Below are 15,699 nucleotides of genomic sequence, written 5' to 3'. Positions count from 1 at the left end.
CCAGGATCCTGAAGCTGCCCAGGAGCAGAAAGACAGTATAGATTTGGAACAGTGGTTTGCAGAGGGGCATAGTTCTGAAGACAACAGTTGGGAAGAACTGGGGTGTAAACAGCAAGGTGAAGAAGAACTGGAAGAGAGAGAGCTAACAGACTTTCTCTCACTGGAAAGGTAATGGGCATACTGAAGGACAGCTGGACATATAAAAGGCCCCATTACCTTCAGTAGCTTAGGGCCTCATCAAACCTAAATCCGGCTCTGGGTACAAATAATAATTATTGAACTATTTAATCTTCTTATCCATTACTGTCTACTCACAGTTATATTTTAGGCTAGCCAGCCTTCCCAGTATGCTAGTGATGCAGATGCATGAGCACACTGATACACCTGAGCCTTCCTCTCTGGGCAGGCTTCCCATAGAGCAGACATGCAATCCAACCAGCCTGACAGGTTTAGCGCTCTGTGGCAAAGTGCTGCTCAGAAAAGCCACCTTTCCAGTTCCCCAAGTTTGATCAGCACCCAGGCCTACTGATTCCAGAGTTTCTGAACAGAAACAAATCCAGTTCAGGGCCAAAGAAAACCTGGGACACAGGCAGCCTCTAGCCCTGAATTCTGAATCGAGTCCTGGCTTTTTTCTCTGAAGCTACAACAGATTCCCCCACAAGTTTTTATGTTTGGAACCGACTCTTACCAACTAAATCCCTCGTACTAAGATTCATCTAAATAACCAGCTGAGTAGAAAGACTCAGCTACCAATAGTTCTACTGACTGACAAGAATGAGACAATATACTTTGCACTTCACATTTTACTACCGGTTTGCCACTAAATCATCTCTGCACTGCAAGAATCCTTTCATATGTTTTGTATGTGAGAACCCAGATTCAGTTTCTAAGTTTTCCTGCTTTACTTTCATTATCACTTCATAAAAGTCACTCCACATCTCTGACAGACCCTCCAAATGTCCCTATATTCCAGGGATAGTCCTGGATTTACAGAAGCTGTTTTAGTTACCCGTATTTTTCGCTCTATAAGACGCACTAGACCATAAGACGCACCTAGTTTTTGGAGGAGGAAAACAAGAAAAAATATATTCTGAATCTCAGAAGCCAGAACAGCAAAAGGGATCGCTGCGCAGTGAAAGCAGCAATCCCTCTTGCTGTTCTGGCTTCTGGGATAGCTGCGCAGCCTGCATTCGCTCCATAAGACGCACACACATTTCCCCATACTTTTTAGGAGGGAAAAAGTGAGTCTTATAGAGCAAAAAATACGGTACTTATTTGATTTCAAAATGTCCCGCTTTTTCTTAGGACATCCCTATCTTCATTGGAGAACTGTTGGAGGCAAATCATCATCATTATTTGTGGTTTCATTTAACGTCAATTATACTTATTTTAAAAATTAGGATCTTCCTGTAACCTGCCCTGGGGCATTTGGTGTCAGATGAGCCGCAAGTACAATGAATAAATAAATAAATAAGAATGACGTGTTTTATACTGAAATGGTTCTGTGTTCTAAATTTGTTAGAAAAGCTTCATTGGCCTGAATCCTAATGTATTCTGAATCTGGGGTGGGGGTGAACGGGGGGAGGAAACCATTTTTCTATTAAGAATAAAATCACCATTGACTGTCCCAATCCTAAGCCACTCATCTTCAAAATCAAAACAATATGGGCACCCTCTTATATACATGTGCATATAATTAATATAGTTAACCCCCAGAGCGTCGCAGAAGCTGACCGAGGGGCAGAATGCAGAGAAGAAAGAAGGAGAAGGAATGAAAGAGAGACAGGTAAGACAAGAGAAGGCTTGAAGGAATGGAGGGAGGCACCAAACTGGGTGACTGGGGGAGGGGGGAATAGGCTGAGGAAATAAGACATGGAGAGACATTGGGGACTCAGCTACATTAGTAAAGAAAAAGCGTTTTATATGTGTTATAACACTGTGACACCAGAGAGCGCTGTGGAGTCCCGGCTTCCGCCAACATGATTTTCCACTTACAATGCGTTTTTCTGAAAAGCTTTTTTGCTGTGACTAGATCCAGCCTGAATCTGAAAAGACGAGTCAAGTATTGATGAAAACAGCCAACAATAGCGGCTAGAGCATCAGACGAGGACTGAGGAGACCCAGGTTCAAATCTTCGCTGGGCCATTTTTTGGGCCAGCTCCTAGCTCCCAGTCTAACCTCCTACATAGGTTATTGTAAGCATAAAATGGTAGGGGGCAGAAACCACCCCTGGCTTCTTGGAAGAAAGGCAAAACGTGAATGTAATGAAATAAATAAACATGAGACGAAGAGCAACCTGCTATGTCATCAACACAGATCATTGTACAGTGGAACCTTGGTTTTTGAACTTAATCCCTTCCGGAAGACCATTTGGCTTCCAAAAAGTTCAAAAACCGAGGATCAATGGCTGGCTGCAAAGTCAATGGGGAAAAAATGAAAAATGCGCCTTGGAAGACGTTTGGCTTCCAAAAATTGTTAGAAAACTGGAGCAGTTACTTCAGGTTTTTCGGCGTTTGGTAGCTGAGGTTTGACTGTAGAGGATAAACCTCACAAAAGGCCTCTTAGCTTGAGGTGGCTGGTATTTTTAGAAGAAAACTAAAGAGCTCAACAGACTTGCGCATGCACAGTTTGTGAGAAGTGCCGAATTTGTTAGAAGACCATTTAAACAAACCTTTCCATCTTCCAAACTCGCAAATGTATTGTGTTCCATTGGCTCTTTTAACCAATTCACTCGCATTAACTGTTCTCTGTCCTCTGCTTGTGCAATTGCCAGGGTAAGTTCAGGCTCAACCAATAACCTGACCCATCCCCTCCTCTTCAAGCAAAGTGCAAGGGACAAACACACCTTTTTAAAATGCTGCTTTTTAGAACACTGTGAAGCACGGAATAATATTTTAACTTTTGCTGAATGTGAGCCACACTGAACACCCCGCGGAATCATTAACCACTCTAATAATTAGAACATTTAAGTACGGGTAAGATGTTAACTGTTCCTCGTGAGGTGTTCCCAGATACATTACTTAAGAGCCACAAACCTGCGGGAAAAGTGCTGCAGTATGGAATGGGAGTCAATTTAACTAGCCACGCAGATCCGTCTTTTCTTGGCAACAACACGGCACAGCTCAGCGCTGTGATAATCTTGCTGCTTCATCACCTCCCGCACATCACAGAGAGGAAGAGGGAGCCAGAGGGGTTGGAGATCTCAGCATCAGCACAAACTGGGGTGGGGAAGGTTTAAATGGGGCATTTTCTTTTTCATCAACAATTGCAAAACTTGCGCTGTTGAGAATGTGCATTAGGTTTCTTCTCCACATAACTGTCCTGTATTAGTAGTTTTCACACACGACACAAGTAGCGTCTGAAGGACTCAAATATTTTTTGGGGGGGACGGGCGGGGGGAATCCTATTTATGACAAGCCAGAAACAGATTTTGAAATCTGTTGCACTGTAAGCAACTCGCTGGCATATGGAAGCACAAACTAACTTTTTGATTGAGAAGGGGCAGGTTCTCGAATACAGATAAGGTAAACTGGCGGAAAAAAATAAACAAGGACAAAGGAACCATAGTGGGAAGAGGAACACACATTCCGAGAGCTGTAAGATTTATCCTGCGGCGTAGCGTGGATTGTCAGCACCTGGGGCGAGGCAAGTAATTTGCGCCCCCTAACCCGTGGATTTGTGCCCCCTAACCCGTGGATTTGCGCCCCCTAACACTACGCCCAGATGCTGCGCCCGGTGCGGCCAGCCCCCCCTGCACCCCCCACACTACGCCCCTGGATTTATCACAAAATCTGGCTCCTTCAGGAGGAAGAACAAGGTATGATTTTAAAAATAAAACTAGTTTTTGGAGTATCGGTTATAAGAACAATGCACAACTACTGTAGCACCAACTGGGTTCTTGTGGCACTTTGGTGTGACAGAACCACACATCATCCTCTTTAAAAACCCAGAGGCATGCTGTTTGATGTGTCCAATTACAAATAAATAGTAAAAAAAACACACCAAAACTTTACAGAATCACACTGCCAACTGGTACATGATAAAATTAAAAACAAAACCCAAATCTCTAGAGGACAGAATTCCAAAGTCAGGAAACCTCTTGAAGCCTGTGGGCATATAAATGTACATGGCAGTAAATACCATTCAACTCAACGGACTCTGTTTCTATGCAGCTATGTATAGGATTGCAATGCAAAGCAAAGGCCCTCATGGGACTCGGGTGATATACCTAAAAAGCTATTCCTGCTTAATCCCAGAGAGAAAGTTAGTACAATGCCGAATTTAATATTGAATTTCACTGGATGCCTCTCAGACTCGTGTTATTTTTAAAATAGTTTTTTTTAAAAAGGAATGTGTTGCTCTAGTCCTCACCATGCAAACAGTGTCACTGGGAGCTCACAGGTTGAATGCTGGAAAATGTACACTATTTAGATGATAACCAGACTACATTATGTAATCTAGGCAAATGCATGAATGACTGCATGATGAGTCTGCATAAAGATGAAGCAGGTCCTGCGTGCTTTACACTTATGACGTTGTTTTATGCTAAGTTAGACTAATGTTGGTTCAGCATCCAGCTTGGCACTTGCAGTGGCCGTCGGAGTCCTGAGGCAGAGGACTTTCTCAGCCCTGTTACCCAAAATGCTCAGGTCAAACTTAGGGCCTTCTCCATGCAAAGAATGGGCTGCGACCTGCAGCTGCGAGTGCACTCAAAATGCTCTACCCCTTAATTAGATTATTTGCATCCTGCCTTTCAGTGAAATGATTCTCAAGAAGAGTGTGATCTGAGCCTGCAATTCTAAGAGAGCACAGCTGAAATGATCTTCTGCATCTCCTCAAGACAACACACGATTCAGCCACTCTTGGTAGTGGCACCTGCCCTGTGGAACGTCCTCCCACCAGATGTCAAAGAGAACAACAACTACCAGACTTTTAGGAGACATCTGAAGGCAGCCCTGTTTAGGGAAGATTTTAATGTTTAATAGACTGTTGTATTTTAATATTCTGTTGGAAGCTGCCCAGAGTGGCTGGGGAAACCCAGCCAGATGGGCGGGGTATAAATATTATTATTATTATTATTAAGAACAGCAGGAGGACATGTACATGAAATGAGGGAAAGAGGCAGGCAAAGAGAGTCATAGAATCATAAAATCATAGAGTTAGAAGGGTCCACAAGAGTCATCTATTCCATCTCCCTGCAATGCAGGAATCTCAACTAAAACACCCATGACAGATGGCCACTCAACCTCTGCTTAAAAACCTCCAAGGAAGGAGAGTCCACCACCTCCCGAGGGAGTCTGTTCCAATGTCAAACAGCTCTTACTGTCAGAAAGTTCTTCCTAATATTTACTCGGAATCTCCTTCCTTGTCATTTGAAGCCATTTGTTCCGAGTTCTACCCACCAGAGCAGGAGAAAACAAGCTTGCTCCATCTTCCATGTGGAAGCCCTTTAGATATGTGAAGATGGCCATCACACCATCTCCTCTTTTACAGGCTCAACATACCCAGACCTCCTTCAATTGTTCCTCATAAGGCTTGGTTTCAAGACCCTTGATCATCTTGATCACCCTTGTCTGCACACTTTCCAGCTTGTCAACATCCTTCTTAAACTGTGACACCCAGAACTGGACACAGGATTCCAGGTGTGGTCTGACCAAGGCAGAATACACAGGCACCATTACTTCCCTCACTCTGGACACAATACATCTGTTGATGCAGTCTGGAATAGCATTACTGTAGCTTATTTTGCCTGTACATCAAATTCAGCGCCAGATTTACGTATAAGCTAAGCAAGTTATAGGTCAGGGCGCCACTCTCTTGGGCACCCCAAAAAAATTTAAAGGGAAAAAACCCTGGATGTACATTTCCAAAATATAAGATAAAAACCAAATAAAATAAAACCTACATACAGCAACAGTATTTTGTGTTGTGTAGGCTCCTACTTGTTATGTGCAAATGGCTTTAGATACCTATTTGGTCCATAAATTACCTTATATCATATATTCAACACACAAAAAACAGCGACAATTTGTTGTTGACAAAGGACAGCTAGACATATAAAGGGCCCCATTATCTTCAGTAGCTTAGGGCCTCATCAAACCTAAATCCAGCCCTGATCACACTGTTGACTCATGTTAAGCTTGTGGTCTACTAAGACCCCTTAGATCTTTTCCACATGTACAACCAGTAAGCCAAATGTCCCGCATCTGGTTCTTTTTGCCCAAGTGCAGAATGCTGTATTTGTCCCTACTGAAATTCAGTTTGCCACCACACTCCAGCAGCTGTGGGCACCTTCAAATTTATCCTTTCCCCTCAAAGTAAAGGTAAAGGTAAAGGGACCCCTGACCATTAGGTCCAGTCGTGGCAGACTCTGGGGTTGCAGCGCTCATCTCACTTTATTGGCCGGGTCATGTGGCCAGCATAACTAAGCCACTTCTGGTGAACCAGAGCAGCACACGGAAATGCCGTTTACCTTCCCGCCAGAGTGGTACCTATTTATCTACTTGTGCTTTGATGTGCTTTCGAACTGCTAGGTTGGCAGGAGCAGGGACTGAGCAATGGAAGCTCACCCCGTGGTAGGGATTTGAACTGCCGACCTTCCGATTGGCAAGTTCTAGGCTCTGTGGTTTAACCCACAGCACCACCCGCGTACCCTCAAAGTAATTGCATCTTATGTCTACTCCCAACGGCAACTTCCTTGCTATTTAGCTTGGTTCTGTTATGTCCACCTGTTCTCACTACTGTTGAAGTGACAGCTCTGCATCTGTTCCAGTTTCTCAGAGCCTGAATTTGGGGTAAAAAAAACCATGCAGGCAGGACAGCAAGTTCTGGAGAAGGGTGGGAAGATTATTTGCCTTTTCCTAAGGTGCTTCCTGGCTTGTTTGAAGATGCGCCTTGAAGGAAACAAACTAGGGTCATTTGAGAACTCCTCATCAAGGACCCCCAATAAGGTGAGGCCACCAACTTGTAACTTCCACTGGTGAACCCAGAGACGCTCATATGATTCTGCAGCAGAGCAGACACTTAAAAAAAAAATTAAGAATAATTTTTTATTAACCGACCAATCACATCAAATCAAACCAAATTACATAAATTCCAAATTACACAGCCGAATTTTAAATTTTTGTTGGGGGTACCCATATTTCAAGTTCCGAAGGGATCCAATCAACTTCTTGCTTCTTACTGCTGTTTTAATGCCCACAAATCTAACCTTATGATGTTCACAGTACTATCCAGTCATTTCTTATTATTTTTCCACATCTCTTGTTGTTATTTTCATATATGTTTCCTTTCTCTTTGTGACCTCTGATAGTCTCCGCAAGCTGGTTAGAACAGTTTGTAATCCTGCGTGGATATTATTTTTTTTATCCAGTAGCCATATCCAGACGTTTTCCATATAACATCACTTCCATACATCAAAACAGTCTTAGCATCATTAATCTTCACCAATCTGCCTCCTTTCTCAAAACCTCTGAAGAGATTCACTAGGAATGCAGTCTGAAAACAAATCCGTTCTTCCTCCCGGCTATAAATCCTTTGGCAAGATGGCGACTCCGAATTCCAAAAGCTCTTATTGCTTCTCGGTCTCCATAAAGCATACTTTTGGTTAAAGTTTATCTCCACACAGACCTTAATCATCCTGCTTGGGTCAGGCAGCAGAGCAGACACTTGTGGATCCTTATACACTCAGAGCACTAATAGGAAAACATACTTCCTCTTCTGCCTCCAATCCCAAGTACAAACACTGAACAGCATTCAGAAAAATATAAGCTATGTAAATGCAGCACCTAAATCAAGTTACAACAGTACTGTACATGCATAGGGCAAGGCTGAGAAGGGCAGGCTTATTTTTTTCTCAAGCTATGTGCAAAACAATATTGCAAAAAGGGCAGGCAGGATTCATTTCCTGCCTGCTCCTCCATAACAACATGAAGCAATAGGTCTGCTCTCTTCTGAGCACAGAAAGGGAGACCTTGAAATGTAAGCTCTCTGTCAAAGTAGGCTAGCCCCTTTTCTAGGAAGCAGAGTATGTACAACCCTCTTTGAGCCAGGGCTGACCGGGACTGTGCCGCTCTTGCCACACCTCTTGCCCTCATGTGCCTTATCATGGAGAAGCAGTGACAAGCAGAACAAAGCAAATCGGAAGAAGCCCTACGGTTCCCCTCTATTAAGTTGTGAGTGGACATAGCAGGCGACACCAAGATTTATCCAAATGGTTCTTTATAGTAAGCTGTAACTGAACTGAACAGCTCAGCCGGCCTGCTTTTATAGGCAGCCGGCTGTCAGCATTGAAACCACAACAACTCAGGGTTTCCCACCTAAATTACCATATTTTTCGCCCTATAGGACGCACTTTTTCCCCTCCAAAAATGAAGGGGAAATCTGTGTGCGTCCTATGGGGCAAATGCAGGCTTTCGCTGAAGCCTGGAGAGCGAGAGGGGTCGGTACCCCGCAGCCTGCACCCCGAAGCCTAGGACATGCTGAGCAGCACGCCCCGGGCTTCGGGCAGATATCCGCAAGCCTGGAGAGCCTGACGGGAGTTCCCGCCATGCTCCCAAGGCTTGCGGATAGCAACCTGTTCTGGGGGCTGGGGAAGCTCGGGCTTCCCCGCCCCAGCCCCACGCTTGGGGGGGAAATAATTTTTTCTTTATCCCCCCCCCAAAAAACTAGGTGCTCCCTATAGGGCGAAAAATACGGTAACTTACGTGGACCTGAGTGAAAACTATGTACACAATACCCCTGGTGGCCAGGGTGAGAACGTCAATACATAACACCCTCCTTAGCTGCAAATGAGGCTCAACACATCATCAGGAGAACAGCTGCATTCTGGACTGGGCTACAGAAACATCGAAGTGGCGGCATAATATGAATGAGGGGGGGGGGAAATATTGTGAGAAGGTGAATTTGGTGGGGAAATGGTTTTTGGAAGCAGAAATTATGTGCAGGGATCTGGGAATTATGTGCAGGGATGTGCAGGGATCTGGGAAGGAGATTAAGCAGGAATGCCAGTGGGGCAGAAGAGTTGGAACTGGTTTAAATTGTTCTATAAGCACATAAGAAGATCCCCAGCCAGGGGGCGGGGTATAAATAATAATTGGTCCAGGCAGATTGGAATGAATCTGCCCTTCCCTGTTTGTTTGTCTCTAGCATCTAGTAACTTACAAGTATACTGTACTACATCTTTGGATATATTATGGGCAACAGAAGGACATGCAGGAACAATACTGGTTGGAGCATCCTCACATTTTTGAGGAAATGCTGACAATGTATAAATCACCATAGGGGTAAGGTAAAGGGACTCCTGACCATTAGGTCCAGTCGTGGCCGACTCTGGGGTTGCAGCGCTCATCTTGCTTTATTGGCTGAAGGAGCCGGTGTACAGCTTCCGGGTCATGTGGCCAGCATGACTAAGCCGCTTCTGGCGAACCAGAGCAGCGCACGGAAACGCTGTTTGCCTTCCCGCCAGAGCGGTACCTATTTATCTACTTGCACTTTGACGTGCTTTTGAACTGCTAGGTTGGCAGGAGCAGGGACCGAGCAACAGGAGGTCACCCCGTCGCGGGGATTTGAACCGCCAACCTTCTGATCGGCAAGTCCTAGGCTCTGTGGTTTAACCCACAGCGCCACCTGTGTCCCTTCACCATAGGAGAGTGCTACATAAATAGTAAATCTGCATTTGCAAAGCATCTTGGGAACAGTGCATTTCAAAGAGCTGAACATATATATATTGTGTGTGTATGTTTTGAAATTAATTCTACACATTTCTGTCCCACGCTTCAGCTATGAACGACTCCCAGAACACCTAACAATCCTTTAAAATTGAAAATCAGAAGCAAAAATGCTAACTTTAAAACAACAGAAACAGATATTAAAACCAGAGCCTAGTAAGATCCAAACTGTTCTCAGTACAACATCTAACAGGTCTTCACCAGGGCCAAAAGGATAACCAAATTGGTGCACAACATTCATTTCTACAGAGGCCCAGGATGTAATAAAGGGAGCCTAAGTACAACAATTCAACAAGAAACGCAATTAAAAATAATCCTACAGTTATAAAGCTACATAGTCACACAGTTATAACAATATTAAACACCTGCAGCCAAATTAAGCCTTCAGAGTGCATACCTGAGAGAACAAAACTATATGGCCTAAATATGGCCAAACGCAGGGCCAGTGGGCAGAAATTTATGTAGATGGCCCTCCTATGAACTTCTGAGATTTCTCATGGCGCAATGAAGGAGTTTCAGAGAGGTCTTTCCAACAGATCTCAAAGGTTTATACAGTACAGTGGGACCTTGGTTGTTGAACTTAATCTGTTCCAGGAGTCCATTCGAAAACCAAGGGGCAGCTTCCGATTGGCTGCAGGAGCTTCCTGCATTCAATTGGAAGCCACGTTGAATGTTTGGCTTCCAAAAAACGTTTGCAAACCGGAACACTCACTTCTGGGTTTGCAGGGTTTGGGAGCCAAAATGGACGAGTACCAAGGCGTTCAACAACCAAGGTATGACTGTACTGTTGTTGATACATATTGTCCATTTAGCTCTTCTGAATCCTACAGCCATGGTATAAAACCTTTTACTGGTTTGGGTGGCCGACCAAAAATTTGTGGTCACCAGGCCCCTTACCCCAAAGGGTGGGATCTCGTCCTTATTTTTATTTTACATGCCTCTTGATTGTAATAGGTGATAGGCGGATAAAAAAAGAAAGAAAGAAAGAAAGAAAGAAAGAAAGAAAGAAAGAAAGAAAGAAATTAATTATTGGGGTGGGTGGGGTTTAAAAACAAGTATTTAAAACATTAACAAATAATTAAAATCAAAAGCAAGGTAAAACCAGATTAAAACACTGCATTTTGGAGAACAACCCCTTGCATGGGTAGAATTGTGTTGCACACGCGGAGCATGGAAACTCTTGTGATGCCTTTATTCAATCTGATTTTCATTAATTCTGATTAACTGCTCATTTAAAAGAGGTGTGGTCGTGGATTTTTAAATTGTTGGTTTTCTGTGACTGTTTCTGCACACTGCCTGATGAGGATAGTGGTCCCGACAGGCAGAATAGAAATCTGGAGCTGGAAAGGGAGACAAGGATCGCCCCTTACATTTTATGCTACCTTGCTGCAGTTGTGGGGATGCTTGGAGGCCTCAGGAGGGCAAAGCCAAACTAGAAGACCTGGCCTTCCTCTCTGGGATATGATGGGCAGGGCTGAACGTTCGGCTGCTGTGCTTCCGAGACACTTGCACCATATGCTTCAGGAGTGCAGAAGGAAAGCAAGCCCAGTCCGCTCCCAAGCTTGGACTTGCAACTGCAGGGCAATCCCCTGGCTGCTTCTCCAGCCCCCAAGGCTGGAAGTCTGAGGTTCATCCTGCTTGCCGGAAGGAAACACAGCATTTGCCATGATGAGAGGAACTGTGGACCCTTGCCCATAGTCATTAGTGCTAACTGTTGAAGACTGGTTCCCCCCAGGACACTGCTTAGCTCCACAGCAGATAATTAAATTGGATTGCCACTGAGCAAAAAACCAGTGGCAAAACCTGAGCGTCAAAAAGTGTCACAGGGCCATGCTGTGAAAAGCAGGCTTCCCTCCCTCTGCACTGCTGGAGTCTAACCAAAATCCAGGCCTTCCTTATTGCCACAGATAGCTTCCATGGCAGGAAGTAGCTGAAGGCTGCTGTGCACATTTGTCTATGACTGACAAGGGAATGCTCCACTGTGCATTAATAATAATAATAATAATAATAATAATTTATTTATATCCCGCCCTCCCCAGCCAAAGCCGGGCTCAGAACGGCTAACAACAGTAAAAATAGCACAGTTTACATAAAATAACAGTCAATTAATTGAAACACATTCTAAAATCAATTCAGAATCAAATTAATGGCAACTATTGGGCTAGAGTTCTATGAGGATTACAGGAGGAGAGAGGTGGTAAGACTGTGCCTTGGCCAAAGGCCCGGTGGAACAGCTCTGTCTTGCAGGCCCTGCGGAAAGATGTCAAGTCCCGCAGGGCCCTAGTCTCTTGTGACAGAGCATTCCACAAGATCGGGGCCACAGCCAAAAAAGCCCTGGTTCTGGTTGAGGCCAGCCTAATCTCTCTGTGGCCTGGGATCTCCAAGGTGTTTTTATTTGAAGACCGTAAGGTCCTCCGTGGGACATACCGGGAGAGGCGGTCCCGTAGGTACGAGGGTCCTAGACCGTATAGGGCTTTAAAGGTTAAAACCAGCACCTTAAACCTGATCCTGTACTCCACCGGGAGCCAGTGCAGCTGGTATAGCACCGGGGGAATGTGCAGCGAGTAATTTAGGGAGGGGCATGGAGTTAAAATGAGAGTGTACTGTGCAGGTAGCCCAAATTATCAAATGGTTATCAAACGGTAACAGGGCTTAATTTGAACCCGATCACAATGCCAGGGACATGGCAGATGCAACATGCCTTTCCAGTAAACAGCCACAACCAGAATTCAAACAGGTTGAACTGGGAGTCTTTTAAGGAGACTGTGACTTCCAGGCAAATATGACATCTCTGAACTACTGAACTGCAGTGAAGCAAATGGGCAGAATTTGAGGCATGGCTCTTACAGAGGTGTTGAAGATGGGGGAATGAATGACAGAGTGCTTCTCCATTCAAAAGCAGAAGGAGGCTAAGTTAGAACACCTCCCCCCCAAACCAACAGGCAGGTTTTGGACATTAAGGGATTTATTTTTATTATGGGTGTTCAGGTTTTCCAAAACCTCACATACTGTCTGAAGTGCTACAGTGCAGATGCAGCTTTAACTCCTGGGTAAGATGGCCTTAGACCTGGACACAGGTGGCGCTGTGGGTTAAATCACAGAGCCTAGGGCTTGCAGATCAGAAGGTCGGCGGTTCGAATCCCTGTGACGGGGTGAGCTCCCGTTGCTCAGTCCCTGCTCCTGCCAACCTAGCAGTATGAAAGCATGTCAAAGTGCAAGTAGATAAATAGGTACCGCTCCGGTGGGAAGGTAAACAGCGTTTCCGTGCGCTGCTCTGGTTCGCCAGAAGCAGCTTAGTCAGGCTGGCCACATGACCCGGAAGCTGTACGCCGGCTCCCTTGGCCAATAAAGCGAGATGAGCGCCACAACCCCAGAGTCGTCCGCAACTGGACCTAATGGTCAGGGGTCCCTTTACCTTTTAAGAAGGCCTTAGACTTGGGCTCATTTTGTTGGGCTTTAATAAAACAAATAAACAAATGCTTTAATACTTCTCAAATTTGCCGTCGTGGCCTTTGTATGTGTGCATGGCAACACTGCTCTCAAGCTGTAACCAAGCCTTGCCCATCGTGGTGCCCTTCTGATTATGCCAGGCTACAAAACCTCTCCCCATCATTGCTGAGCATTGGCCATGCTGGTTGGGGTTGACAACATCTGGAAAGCACCGCAATGAGGAATTTTAAAAAGTCAAAGCCCTAAATGTCAATTGCAATATAGGGTAAAGAAAAAGGTGCATAAACCTAGACCTACAGTGGCTTATCTGCATACCCCGCCCAAGCTGTCCTGGCTTTGGGAATGCCCCTTTGAATTACTGAAAGCCAGGAAGAGGCATTCCATTCTGCGGGTGCCCTGCCCACCCCAGTGAGCACTGCCTGGAACTTATATATTTAGCTTGCTACTGCCTAGCAAGTTCTGGCCACCTGCCATGAGCATCAGATGTTCAACTTCCTGAAACCACCTTCCTCGCTATAGGAAGCGGTTGCCAACTAATCACAAGAGGCCAGGCACGTCCTGCTCCTGCGCCCGACAGAACTCAGCAGGTGAACCTCTATGCACCATGGGGCTGAATTCAGCAGGTGATAAGCAATGTCACCTGCTGGCCTCTGCACATCCCGGCTGCTGCACAGAAGAGGCTGGTTGTTGTTTTTTGTTTTGTTTTTTTAAAAAAGGAGGGGCCAACTCATACCCCCTTCATTTTTGGAGTAAAGCCCACACTGCCTTTGTTTCTTGACTCAGGTGCTGAGCTGGCCCCAACATTGCCCAGGGGCAGAATTAATCTCCCTCCTACATCCTTTCCAAAAAGAGGGGTGGCACGGAAACCTCGCTGGCTAACGCACCCCCAGCTTCAAAATAAAGACAATGGCATTCAGGCACCCGTTCCTGATGATCTCTTTATCCCTGGGCTCTAAATCGTGCTGCCCAAATATTCCCCACTAACCGCATTATTACTATTATTACTATTATTATTATTTAGGGGAGAAAAGCCGCGCGCCCACAGAATCGCTAATCCGGAGCTCGCCTCCGCTGCCCAAAAAACCAACGCCTTTTCTCCTCCGGCTGCGCCTGGCGGATCCAGCCCGAAGACTCTCCAAGGAGGCGTTTCTCTCCCGGGCAAGGCGGCTCTCCGCCAGCGCGCAGGGAAGGCGGCGAGGTCCAAAGCCGGCTGCGCTATTGCGCGACGCAACCCCCCAAGCCCTGTCTCGGCATCGCCTCGCCTTTGGTCTCCCAGGAGGGAGCTGCCTCGCCGCCACCCCTTGCAAAAAACAGACAACACTCCCAACTCCCTCAGGATGAATGAGCAAGCAAAAATAACCACAAGGAAGAGGCAAAGTTACCTTTTTTGCTGCGGGGGGCGCGGAGCCTTTTGGGGCTTTTCCTGCCGCAGCTGCTACTGGAAGTTGCTTCTCCGCCTCCCCAGCCGGATGTCGGAGTCTTTGGAGGCAGCGGCAGCTCCTGGCTTGCGCGCACGAGAGCGGAGCCTCCCTGGCGAAAGGAGGAAGGTGTGCCCGGGCTGCCTTTCCGCTGCAGACCTCAGCAATCGACCTTCCACATCACCCAGCCACTCCCTCCCTCCCTCCCGGAGCGGGTAAGGAGGGGAGGGCGGCGGCGGCGGCGAGAAGCGCGCAGCCAGCCTGCCTGCCTGCTTTCGTCCGTGCGCCCTCGCCCATCCCTTGGCTTGGCTAATGTTGGGAATATGCGCGCCGCCTGCAAGCAGGAGCCGGGCTGCAGAAAACCCTCAAGGCGAAGCCTGCTGTCAGGGCCGGAGCAAGACGTTTTGGCGCCCGAGGCGGAACACAAAACGGAACAAGCGGGGAAGAAAGATCTACATCCAGTGGCGTAGCGTGGGGGGTGCAGGGGGGCCGGCCGCACGGCCGCAACATCTGGGGGTTAGGGTTAGGGGGCACAAATTACTTGCCTTGCCCCGGGTGCTGACAACCCACGCTACGCCACTGTCTACATCAGGAACAAGGGGCGCCCTATAGAGGCGCCATGGTGGGGGTCATTTGCTGAGGAGGAGGCAGATCTGGCCACCAAAAAGAGTATCCGCTTCGTGGCCAGATCTGCTGTCCCTGTGGATCCTGCCGCCCGAGGCAGTTGCCTCACCTTGCTGCTAAGGTGGGCCAGCCCTACCTGCTGTACCTTTGCTTCAGCCAGACCTACAATCCAAGAGGTTCTCCTATCCACCTCACCTGCACAGGGTGCACCCAATTCACCCATAAAGAGAGAGAGAGGTTTTATGGTTTCTTATTATTTATTAGTTTTGTTAGTCACTTTATCATGTCCAGGGCAACCCAGAGTAATTGACAACCTGTAGCTTTAAGCTGCAATCCTTACCCTGCTGGCCTGGGAGTAAGCGCACTTGAATCCAATAGGGCTTCCTTCTGAGTAGAGATGGCTAGGTTGGCACCATTAGTTACTGCTGGCGGCTGACAAAATCCAGCAGGTGTTTCATATTTTAATTTTATTTATACCC

At 46.4% G+C, this 15,699-nt stretch overlaps 1 protein-coding gene across 1 annotated transcript in view; it reads right to left on the bottom strand.

Annotated features, from left to right (window-relative positions):
• The window catches only part of RAB3D (RAB3D, member RAS oncogene family), a 29,542-nt gene extending 14,776 nt beyond the window's left edge, over positions 1-14,766 (bottom strand). The window contains exon 1 of the mRNA XM_081894871.1: positions 14,561-14,766. The gene's annotated coding sequence lies outside the window, so the exon portion shown is untranslated. The remainder of the gene's footprint in view (positions 1-14,560) is intronic.
• Positions 14,767-15,699: the final 933 nt, after the last annotated feature.

This window comes from Podarcis melisellensis (assembly GCF_964234715.1).
Source record: "Podarcis melisellensis genome assembly, chromosome: 17".
In the NCBI taxonomy this organism is placed as follows: Eukaryota; Metazoa; Chordata; class Lepidosauria; order Squamata; family Lacertidae; genus Podarcis; species Podarcis melisellensis.
This window is presented reverse-complemented; position numbering and strand designations above follow the sequence as displayed.